A 12,227-nucleotide genomic window follows, 5' to 3' on the forward strand; every position below is an offset into this window, starting at 1 on the left:
TATAAGTTGCATCCTTTTGTAATGTGTATGTTGTGCCAGTTAATATTGCGATGCCCATAAAAAAACACTGTATGGTGCAGCGTGTGTGAGATCCTGCAGTGGATCCACCGGTCCAGTCCTGAGGTAGCAGCTGTTGCTAGTGGGACAGCAGCCAGGTTACCAGGATGCATGCTGGGACAGCAGAGAGAAGGGCCAATTATTTGATTTATGTGAGTGTGTGCAGTTGCTTGTACGTGTAAATAGGTGTGTGCATCTGTGTGTTGGTGTGTGTCCTGGCATCGTGGTCCGCCGGCTGGCCCAGAGTCAGAAGTGCCCGGGTGGGGCTGCAGCGCGGTGTCTGACAGGAGGACAGACTGTGGGAGGGGACGACCACAAACTTAGCACCATTATTACACACGATGGAGGCCACAGGCCCGGCCACTACCGGTCCAATGCTGACTACCTGACTGCTTGTCTTAATGGCCATCTTACTAAGATGGGGGCCCCTTCATGAACACACAATACAAAAAAAGAAGTTATTGTGTGTTTTGTATTCTCGTGTGTGCCTTTCTCACTGATTTAAAGTCAGTGTAGTCTATATCCACGACGCTCCATTCCCGGGAGAGCTCAGGTGCTGCCGGACATTTTACCGGTTTAAGCTCCATTCACCTGGAAGTCCGTTACCTTTCGCTTTCTTTGTGTTAGAATTTTAAACTCTGGTGGATTTATGAGGACTGCGGTTAACTGCTCCTCACATCTCTAATGGGTAAATCCAGACAGCTAGCTAGACTATCTGTCCAATCAGAGTTTTGGGCTGCACGACTAACACAATCTTTGGACGGACACATGTTCATGGGCGTCATTTTGGTTTGAAATGTGCTGGGGACAGAGAAGCATTCAGAAGGGCATTCATTTTGCCTCCACGTTCCTGCTCGACACCCTCTGCTACAATTCTCCATGTCTCTCTCTCTTTGTCTGTCTGTCTCTTCTCTTTCTATTTCTCTGTCTCTCTCTCTCTCTTTCTCTCACCCCAACCGGTTGAGGCTGATGACCGCCCACCCTGAGCCATGGTTCTGCTCGACGTTTCTGCCTCTTAAGAAGACGTTTTTCCCTCCCTTTGTCGCCTAGTGCTGACTCTGGTTGGGAATTGTTGGGTTTCTGTAAATAACATCAAAGAGTACGGTCTAGACTTGCTCTTTTATGAAAAGTGCAATGAGATAACTGTTGTGATTTCCAGCTAAATAAATAAAATTGAGGGGAATTTTCTTTTCTCTTTCACGGACGTCATGTTTTATAAGACAAAAGTATGACGATGTCCGACACGTTTTATGAAGAACAAAGCCTTACTTTTTCAAACAGCATTAGACATATGAGCCACTATGTTCTGGTTGATGTATCCATGTGCCGTGTTGACATTGTGACATGACGTGACATCCGACTTGGAGACAGGAGCTCCAAAAGGAAAGAAGCATGTAGCCAGAGGTTATTTAGAAAAAAGTAGTGGGTACAAAATTAGCTTTGTCCCCCACCGTCCCCACCAAAATTGACGCACATGCACACGTTCCACCAAAGCAACCTCCTTCTCAAGGATATTTTGCAGCGGCACCGTGGCTCTGTTGGGCGCTTAGTGCCGCCCAAGAAGGTTGTGATTGGGAAATGAAATGCCAATAAACCACAACACGTTTTTCTGTCATCCCACAATGCTGTGTGGACTAGACAGACCCTCCTCCGCAGCGCTGTGGAGGAAGGTCTGGGAATGCCTGACTAAAGACAGTGAGACAAACGGGATGTCGTGCACTTCCATGCACCAATCAGGGTTTAGCAACGTTCAAATGTCAATCTGATAACAGTAGTTTGAAGCCCATTGGCTGAGTTGTGCTCCTAATAAATAAACTTAAACTTTGATTCTTGAAACTTGAGTCATTCATATTCAAGGTTATAGAGAATACTTAACATTATCAAGCAATAATACTAAACATTTGCTTGTTCCAACTCCTAAAATAGGAGGATGGGCTGCTTTATGTGTTTTGTGTCAGTGTAAATTGATTATCATTTTGGTCGTACAAAACAAGCTATTGTTATTGTCGCAGGCGTTGGGGAGTTTTGGTTGGCTTTTGTCAATGTTTTCAGAACATTTCCAGACTAAATAATGAATCAGTTAACCAAATCAATCATTATCTGCAGAACTGGTTCTAAATCACTAACTACAAAGGATCTATATTTGTAGCCCCAGTGGAAGTCTTTTATTTTTGCACGGGGGGATTTTAATGCACCACAGGTTGCTGCAGGGTGGAGGAGCTGGAGATGATGCTCCGTCTATGTATTTATCCGTTACAGAGATGAATGGCTTCAACACTAGAACATGTTTCACGGCTTGTATTGTTGAACACAATTCTTTTTGGCTACACTCCAAACAAGAAGATATTTACATTTCAAGCTTTTTTATACCAGAACTGAGGATTTGTCACAGCCAAGTCATAAATCCAGATGTGAAACGGTGGAAATTATTAATACGCATCTAAAGAGCCCCATCCATATCGTGGGCTTTATTTGATCACAAAGGAGGCAGTAGCTCTCTGTGTCTATGTAAAGGACAGTGAATCTGAGTGTTCCTCCTGGGCCTGCCAGACTGCAGCTCCTGCACCCCTGCACTGTGGCATCAGTATTCCAGGCCCGTTCCTGGACACAGCGTTCCCTGAGCTGACGGAGGCAGCCCTGCACCCCGTCTCCCATCACACCACCAGAGGGCAGAGCACGGCGCTCCATTCGCTTCATGCATCCCAGAGCACTTTGTGTGCTGCAGCCTACATTGGTTCCTCCTCTTTATCTCTTTTTTTTTTTTTTTGAAACTGTTCTCCATTCAGAGCTGCATCTAAAAGCTTCAGATGATTTGTAAAATAGCAGTGACATAGCTCAGACTCTTTAGTGCATATATTTTTTTATTCAGGAAATGGTAAAGCTTCATACTGCTTGTATCAGCAGAGGGGTGATGTGAATGTGTCATGTCAGACTATGTTTGCTCCAATGAATTTTTTTTTTTTCTTCTTTTCTTTCTCAGAGTGTGACTGTGCTTATAGCTCCCTGTTGCCATTCAACTCTGCATGACCCAAAAATAACCCTGGGTGAGCGCAGTCAGCAAATGTTTTCTGGTCAGCATAAACAGGGGACACATACACACGTTTTGCACATGCAGATGTACAGTTTGCACGCACAGGAAAAAGAAACATTCAACTGATAAAAATCCACTTTAGCATTTTTTTGCCAGAGTTGGGATTCAGAGTGAATGTCGAACGCTGGAGCCTCCTCCTCAGTGACTTAAAGTTGGCGGTGGCTTTAGGGGCTTCAGGTGACGCGCCCACACAGCTCCCATGGGTGCCTGCTCCCTTTGTCCCAGAACGTTGTCCAGTAAAGTCAGAGAAGGGTCCTTCTGTCGGTTTGAGGTTACGTAATTTCACAGTCTGCCAGAAACTCAATGTGTGTGCTAAAAGTTGAGTAATGGTTTCTCTGTCAACTTAAAAACTACACTTTTTAGTTTTGCTGTTTTAATGTCCCACGATATCCACTGCAGTGAATTACCGCGTGCATGGAAACATTTACAAATACTTAAAACAGCCTCACTCATTACAGTAATACTTTGAAGAAAACACTGATGACGACAATGCATCATTTAAAAGCAATGTTCACAATCGTGTTACGCATTGGAGAGGAAAGACAAATTCCCGCTTTAACCGGTTTATTAAACCACTCAAACAGTGCCATAAAGTACATTGTCGTTATTAGGCCTGTAAGATATGTTACGTGTCACAGGATTACTGCGCACCTTATGTTGATTATGAACGGCGAAATGGTGATGCGTCGCTTTAAACTTGCGAGGAGGCATTATCTTCTGTCCTTTGGTAAAGGATGGTCCAGTGTAGTTTATGCTAAAGGAGGTAACAAAGGAAGCAATGAAGCACCTTTCCTTATCACTTGGAGAATTCGAACAGCTTTCGTTATGGCAGCCACTTAACTACGTTCGGGCCATTTCACTCCGTTAGGGACCTACCTAAGAAAATTTGACTATTCAACCGCAGCCAGTTTTTCTCAGGCCTCCCCTCCTCACCCCAATACCTCCCCTCTAGTGACCCCCACCCCAACACCAGGCTCTTCCCCTCACACGGGGGAAGAACAGTGCTCCTGGTGATGAAGGCTACTTCCTCCCATGTCATTGCACACCAAACCGCAGATCTCACAACTCCCCCACTCACTTGAAGAGTAAGAACTTCTCAGTTGTTTGGAAAGATTTAAGGACTTAAAAAGGGAATGTTTTGGATTCAATCAAGAGTCAAGTCAGGGGGCCTCTTTTTTGTGATCTTGAAAAGTAGTATTTTTGTTGTTGTTGAAATCATTAATTTGCTGTTTTAAAGAAGAATTCTCCTCAGTTTTTGAAGCGTTGAACCATGTATGGACAGAAGGCCCAGACAGCTGTGAAGTATCCCTATCAGAAGCTTTAGTTATCATTACCTTCGCCAAGGAGGTTCAGTTTAATTGTCTGTCAGCAGGAATAAAGAATAACTTGGTGGAAGGGTGTAGCATGGGCCAAGGAAGATCCCATTTCATTTTGGGGCAGATCTGAATCACACGGAGGATACACAAATTAGTTTTCACTTTTGTTAACATTGCGAGCTAGAGCATAGCGTTGGCGGAGGGCCCTCTACTTTCTGTTGGTTTTGATGATTTTGAGGTTACCAAAGTCACTGACATCTGGGAAAACGGTGACAATGGGCGGCACTATAAAGTCTGACCTGGCATCCAACATGAGCAGTCAGAAAAGCAGACAGGTTTTTGTAAAAACAGTTTAGTCAGCTTATCTAAACCCCTTAATTTCAAATCCAAGCCAAACATCAGTAGTGGGCCTAGTACATCTTTACTGCAGTCTTAGATACAAGTTTAAATAGATACAAGTTGGTGAACAGAGGGAAGCATTTAGCAGCTAAAGAGGCCAATATATCCCGCAGGAGATGGTAGGGACCAAAAATGGAGCTAAAAGAGAGCGAGAGAGAGAGAATGTTGGACTTATATTCATTAGGTGGACACAAACAATGTTGCTCCTTATCTCCGGGCTTTGTTAAATTGGCAACTGTTTGCTGACAAGTTCACCACATCAACCTGTTGTTGTTGTTGTTGTTGTTTCTACTGCCCCAAGTTGCCAAATAAATCAAATTTAATATGGGTTTAAAATGTGCTTCTTGTTTCATCACATCTGTGTCCCCAGATGTCAGCAGTAATTACGTAAGCAGGTGAGTACATTTATTTTACAAAAGATAGAAATGCTAGCAAAACCGAGCTATCAAGTTATCCTTTAAGGGACTCTGACCATTTAAAAAAAAAACTTTCAAGACACTAATATTTATATAAATATTCAAATACCAAGGCCTTTCAAGGTCCATAAGTTAAGAAAGGACAATTCAACATCCCCACACAAAAACAAAATAGAAGGCCAGAAGGGAGTTTTTTCCCCTGCCCTCTCTCTTTCCTCTTGTCCTATTTCCAATAAATGACACTTTGTGCCCTCCAGCAAACACAGCATGGAAATCTGGCCTCTGTGCATTACAGGCCCCCTCTCCGGCTGGGGGTGGAGCTGTCATTAGTTTTGAGAGCTCCAGCGCTATAATATCATTAGTAGAGCTCTCGCCCTGACCCTCCCTGACATCACTGAGCAGTGTCCAACTCTGTCAGCCTGCCAAAGAAAAGAAAAAAGGAAAAAAGGCTTTGACTCTTCAAGGGCATGTCTCCTTTTCTCTGGACTCCAACTCTGCTCTGCGAGGAGCCAGAGGAGGAGGACAAGGGAAAGTATCTTCATCCCACACCTGCACAGTGAATCAACCTGTCAGGAGCTGCAGGGACTTGTCACTTGTCACTTGCACTCTAGTGACTTCCATTTTTTCACCATTACAACAGCTGTCACACTGAACCAGTGGTCCTTGAACCTGTATCCCAGTGAAAAGAGTAATTTAACAATACTCAATCTGGATTATTTCCTTATTGTTTATCATGCAAACCCCACATAATAAAGGTCAGTCTGAAACCCCTTTGTTGATTTAAAAGGTTAACAACTCCCCAAATTAGAAATAAGGGCTGAACTTGTCCTTGCCCTCCCAATCTGTGATAGCACAGGTGGTGTATTATTTCTTAGACGTTTACCTGCTGTCTCAAAGACCCACAGCGAAATATATGACAAGTTAAAAAAGATAGATGAGAAAGAGACTTGAGGGGAGGATATACTGAAGAGAAGGCAAAGAGAGAGAGAGCGAGAGAGAGATCACTCCCTCCAGGATTTCACAATGTTGCGTTTGTGCCACTACTCACAAATTCAGCTAATCACTGGGACTTTGGTTTGACTCGCAATCACCGTCATTTTTTGCAAAATCAGGCATTTTAGGCTGCAACAATCTCAAAAAGCCACAAAATCCTGGAGGTACTGACTTATTCATTCCTAAAACATATAAAAAATGTGGCATCCACATGTGGCCAGGTGCTGCTTTACAAGAAAGCCAGTATCTATAAGCCTCCTCCCCAACACACACACACACACACACACACACACACACACACATGCACACATGAACGCACTTACCTTTAAAGTAATCCAGGCTTGTAAAGTGACTTCTGTTTATGAATTCTGAATAAAAATGGCTATACATTAAAAGACCTATTAATTTAGACTGCTACGTTGACATATTTTCCCGTCAAATTTATGTAGAGCAGCTTGTGTCAGTGAACTAAGACAATGGCAAATCGGGATCTCAGCACTTTTTCTAATGGAAGCTTTTTCTTATTTGATAAATCTGCACGCATACTATCATACAGAACTGCACTCATGCTGTGAATCCCTGTTATTTTACTTATGTAGTCTTTTTCTAGACATCACTCTGCACTCAACACAACATAAAACACACCACATTCCTGAAGATTGAACCCCTTTTGTCTCACAAATAGATTTGCTGTGTATGTGCATATTTGAGCCCTTCGTCACACGTATACACACTCACAGCAGTATGTTAGGCCCTCAAAGCAATGCTTTTAGGGCAGCGGTGTAGAAAGGTGTTGGATGTTCCCTTTACAGGGAAACTGCCGGTAGAGTAAACTTGGTGGTGTTTTTGCAAACCTGTGTTTCTTTCTCAGGGATGGCTAGAGAGATACCATGACTGGCTGTGTCTTACATGCTGTCTTTTCTGAAGCTTCTTACGTCAAAAGAGAGGGTAAATATATGCTCACTGGTGTGTAAAAGAGCTGTATCCGTGCAGCAGGAGTCAAAACTTTTACATTTTTACTGATAGATTGTCAGTTTGAGCTGCTTTATACTGAAAAAAAACAAGATTAAAAAGTATTTGTACATTCCTCAAACTCTGTCTTTAAATTGTATAATTGGCACAAAGTTACGTTAAAGATGTTTTCTAGTTCTATTAATCAACTTTAAATACACTCATGTCAACAATATTTTTGCAGGCATCTGAGGGCCAGTGGTGATATTTTTGGATTGGGACTCCCTGTGGTCGATTACAGCGTGTTATCACCATTTTACAACAGCAGGCACAGGCCGTGGTTTTAGCAGAGCACACATAGTTTTTATGTCTGAACACTCAGCTCTTTTTTATGGCTGTATGAAGGCTGATGCCAATATATTTCAGAGCAAAGTTGCCAAAAGCCAATATTTTTTGTCAATATTCAGTGTCTGGAAAAATTGGCCATTTTCAAGACTAAAACAAGCAGTTTTCTAAAAGCATTTCCTCATCCCATGTCTTTGCCAACTCAGATCTCACTAACATAGAAGTACAGGAGCACACACGCAAACACACATTTAGTACTGTCATTCATGTGAGGACCCTTACTGACATAATGCTTTCACTTCTCCTAACTTTAAAGGAGCAGCTGCAACCTTGGCTTGTCTTACTTACCATATCTTACATTGTCATACTTGCCATACGAATCTCAGATTGTGTTTAAGTTAAAATCCTTAAATTTGGTATAACATCAATTAAATAGTGTATTTTTAGCTGGAAGTATGGAAGCGTCCATATGTATATGCTTTGGGGGGACTGGCTGGGGTCCAAAACCAACAATTTTGCACTTGTCTTTCCATTCTTAAGGGCCTGTAATTTAGCATAAAATATAATATCTGCTGGTGGCTTTTAATTATTTTTGATCTGTTTAACTCTGTTTTGTCTGTTCCCTTAAACCAAAATCCATGGCTCTAGAGGTTAACATGTATGAAGATTAAGGTTGTGCCTGGCGGACATCACAACGGAGAGCCGCCATCGTAATGCCACGCCCCAAGAATATAACCAGGAATGTATTTTAATCTCAGTAATGATGGTATATTAGGTTAACACTGTCTTTCTTTTAAAGGCAAACTTTTCTCTGCACTGTCGTTACGCGAGTCACGGACATCTGATTGAATTTACGCCTTGAGGTCGTAGGAGGAAGTAGGTCAACTTGTAATTCACTGTTCCTACCAGCAGGGGGCAGCAAAGCCATGTAAAACTGTCTATTTACAGATGGCATTTAATTGCATGTCTGATTGTTTCTATGTTTACTGTTAGCCCATAGTAGTAGAAAAAAATATTTATGTAAAAGTGCTCTCCCCCCCGACGACGACAACGACGATATCATCGTCCATTACTCTTTCACTGTAAACATCGTCATCTAGGGTTGTCTACGCTGTACACAGACACAGCACACCACAGCCGTGTTATCGCGAGAAGAAAGCCACGGCTTCAGGAAAAAAAAGAACCGGTTGGGTTTAAGAAAAGAACGGAGGTTGGCAAGTAAAAGAAGAAAGCGAGTTTAGGAACCGTGACGTGGGAAACGATCCCCGGTCTCCTGGGTGAAAGTTCGGATTTTTGCCCCTTTCATAAAACTCGGTATGGCGTAAATTCACATGCCATCGTAACTTAATGTAACTCAATGAAGGCCAAACGGCGTTGATAAACACGCTAAAAAGCGAGCATGTGTCTTGACAACACGCCAATAATGGCTTACGAATTGCCGTGTCGTACATACGCCATTTCGTGAGATCAGTCTGGAAGATTTTGAATATTCCCATTGGCCCAAAAAACTATGCAATTCTAAAAATTCATCCAAATGTTTGTTTGGTGTCAAATAGCATGATGAAGTGAGTCGCTGTATGAAGTGAGACTCGATGTTGAATTGAAAATTGTGGACAGTTACGGAAATCATCAGACACAGCTTCAGTCTGAAAGGAAGCCCTCTGAAAGGGGAGGATTTTTTAGACATTGTTCTACCGTCTGACAAACCTAACTCCAACACAAACCCTAAGCTTAATTCTAACCATAAGTTTTAACTCTCAAGAACTCCTTTAAAGTGAGTGTATGTAACTTTTTAGTGTTTCTGGAACTCTTAGAACTCTAAGATCATTTTATGAAAATTATCTTAAATGACCTGTAAAGCAAACGACACTGAGAAACGGTGAAAATAACAGGATTTTTACATAATTTTTATTAGTGCCATTGCTCGGGTTTGATTTTTTTTTTTTTTTCACGTAGTCACAGAATGATTTACGGCAGGTAGACAACGCTACAATAACACATTCTGATGGGTCACAGATTTTGGCAGAACACCAGAAAAGCCTGTGTTACTGTGTCCATCCAGGAAAAATTAAGCAGGAGATTTCTTTAAATAGGCCTAATTGTATTTTAATGTTATTTTAGGAGTTATCTGCTGTAGTTATGGCTGGTGCTGGGGCAGAACCCTCACAGAAAAGGAAATTTAACCAAAAGCAACTAAAAGGGAACGTGAAAGACGACGGGTGAAAACCAAAGTTTGTCGGACCTTTAACAGATGGAGTCAATTACGGGATTGTAAATGATTCAAAATCATCCCCAAATTGCCCCTCAGGTATGTAATATGTCTATTTCATTCATAAAATAACTTTACAATGCGGGATGTGGTTGTATGAAATTAAATGACATCCCTCTTCCATTTAGTGTGGACATTTAATTCATTTTAGTTTGTTGTTGTTGTGACCTACTCTTTTCTTTTTGTCCCCCTGTACTTGTGTAAAGCGTCCTTGGCTTTCATGAAATGTGCTATATAAGTTAATACTACGTTGGTTGCTACAACAATATCTTAATGCTTTGGCTTGTGACGCTGATACCTGGTTTAGCTCATAAGACACCCAAAGTTACCGTATGCAGCACCTGCATCTGTAACGTATTCTCTTATTGTAAATTAATTATTTTCTGGCTGAGCATATGAACTATATGACCTCTCCATAACACTAACTTGGTAGTAAACAGGGAGCAACACAGCACCATAGAGAAAAGAACGCTCAATGGTGTTTTCTGCCTCCAACGTCGACTTCCATGCAGCTAACCCTTACCTTAACCCTAAACATAACCATTGCCTCGCTGCCTGGAAGGAGACGTTGGGGGCAAAAAAAACCACCAAACACCGCAAAGACCTTTACGACAGCAGGTGTGCGGCCGCTAGAATCAACTCAAACTGAAAGTTACACATAGCCCCTTTAAAGAAGGGAGAACCAGTTTGTAATGTCCTTATTGTGCAAAAATGTTTTTGCCCTTAAAGTTTGAAACTTTTCAACTGCATAGTTGGGCTCAACTAGACTTAACTCGACTTTTTAGTTTTTTTATTAGCAGAAGTGGTGGTGTTGTCCTTTCTTTGGTCCTCACTTGGACAGAAGCGCAAGAACACACCCACACACACAAACTATGACTTTACTTGGGAGGACACAGCATTGACATCCCTAGTCCTAACCTTTACTTTAACCTTAACAAAGTCTCAAATATAACTGAAAAGTCTTAACCTTAAATAAAGAGGCAAGTTCCCACATTATGACTATATGAACTCATTTTTGGCCCCTTGACAGGATTAATACAAGTCCACACGCGTACTAACCAATATGTTTTTTATGGCCCCACCGGATAAGAGTAAAAAACACATTTTTATTATACACACACACACACACACACAGAATTCTATTTTGAGGGCCAGAGTTCATGGCTGACCTCGGGAACAGACATTACACTCTTAACTTAACATCAACTTACTTGATTTTTCCAGAGCTATTAACCGCATCTCATGGTCTTCATCAGCAAATGGAGTGAGTTGTGTGTGGAGGAGTTATCATCACTTGATCTAGGTGTGAAACTTCGATGACATAACAGTTGAAAGGCAATACAGTTAAAGGACAAAACCAAAAGATGAAAACTCTTAAAAAGTAAGTGAGTGAACATTGAATTCATATTGAATTGTCAAAATTCAGTTTATTTCTTCTGATGAGACACTGAATTCGCTCATCTTGTTCGGGCCTCTTAAAATCCTCGAAATGTAACCGTCTGAGACTGAAACGTGTGTGTTCCTGTGATGAAGTGGATTTTAGGAGGACTCTATTCTTCTGCTTACCATACAGACAAGTAGTATACTTTCAAGCCCAATTTAGTTGTTTTTTTGCTGTCTGTGAAATGGAAACAACATTGCAGATGTGACAGACAGACAAGTGTTAGTACTGATAACAAGAAGATGTTGTAAGGTAAAGTGTGTTAGAGACACGCAGGAAACGTGGTGATTTGTTCCCCCTAGGGTTCGTATTTTATTCATCAGGACTTGATGCATCCAAGTATAGGATCATTCGGTTTTGGCACCTTTTTAAAGATTTCATTTTCAATTTGAACAACACATTAAAAATCAAAAGAAACAAAGAAATGACTAAGGCTGTGTGAGTTTTTAAAAATAAAATACATACATACATATATTTATATATTTATAAAGAAATCAACCAAACCATTTAAAAAAGCAGTTTTGTTCAATGTAGATTGTTTGGTTTGTCTCACAAAAGCAATTACATAAAATAATACTAAATAAATAAAAATTTAAAACATAAGAAAAATACACATGAAAACATTAATACGTTAAACTTTAGCGTCTTTGCTTTTTTTCCCTTATAATTATTCACCTTTAAAACTTAAGTTTCTCAAGAGCAGATTTGCTGTAATTTTATAGCATGCATTTTACTTCTGAAATTGTGAGTCACTTAGCTTCTCTTGTACTATCTCTTTATTTAACTTGTTTTTTTATTTTTGTGTTTGGCGTCCTCTTCTTTTCCTTCCCCTCTGTTCCTTCCTTTTTATTTTGTAGAAGTCGTGATGGGAGTCTTTGTGAACTTTGACCCCCTTCTGCTGGCTCTTTCTGCAAAGGGGTTCAACTCTCCCGTTACGACCCCCCCCCCC

This window comes from Etheostoma cragini, chromosome 15 (genome assembly GCF_013103735.1).
Source record: "Etheostoma cragini isolate CJK2018 chromosome 15, CSU_Ecrag_1.0, whole genome shotgun sequence".
NCBI lineage: Eukaryota > Metazoa > Chordata > Actinopteri > Perciformes > Percidae > Etheostoma > Etheostoma cragini.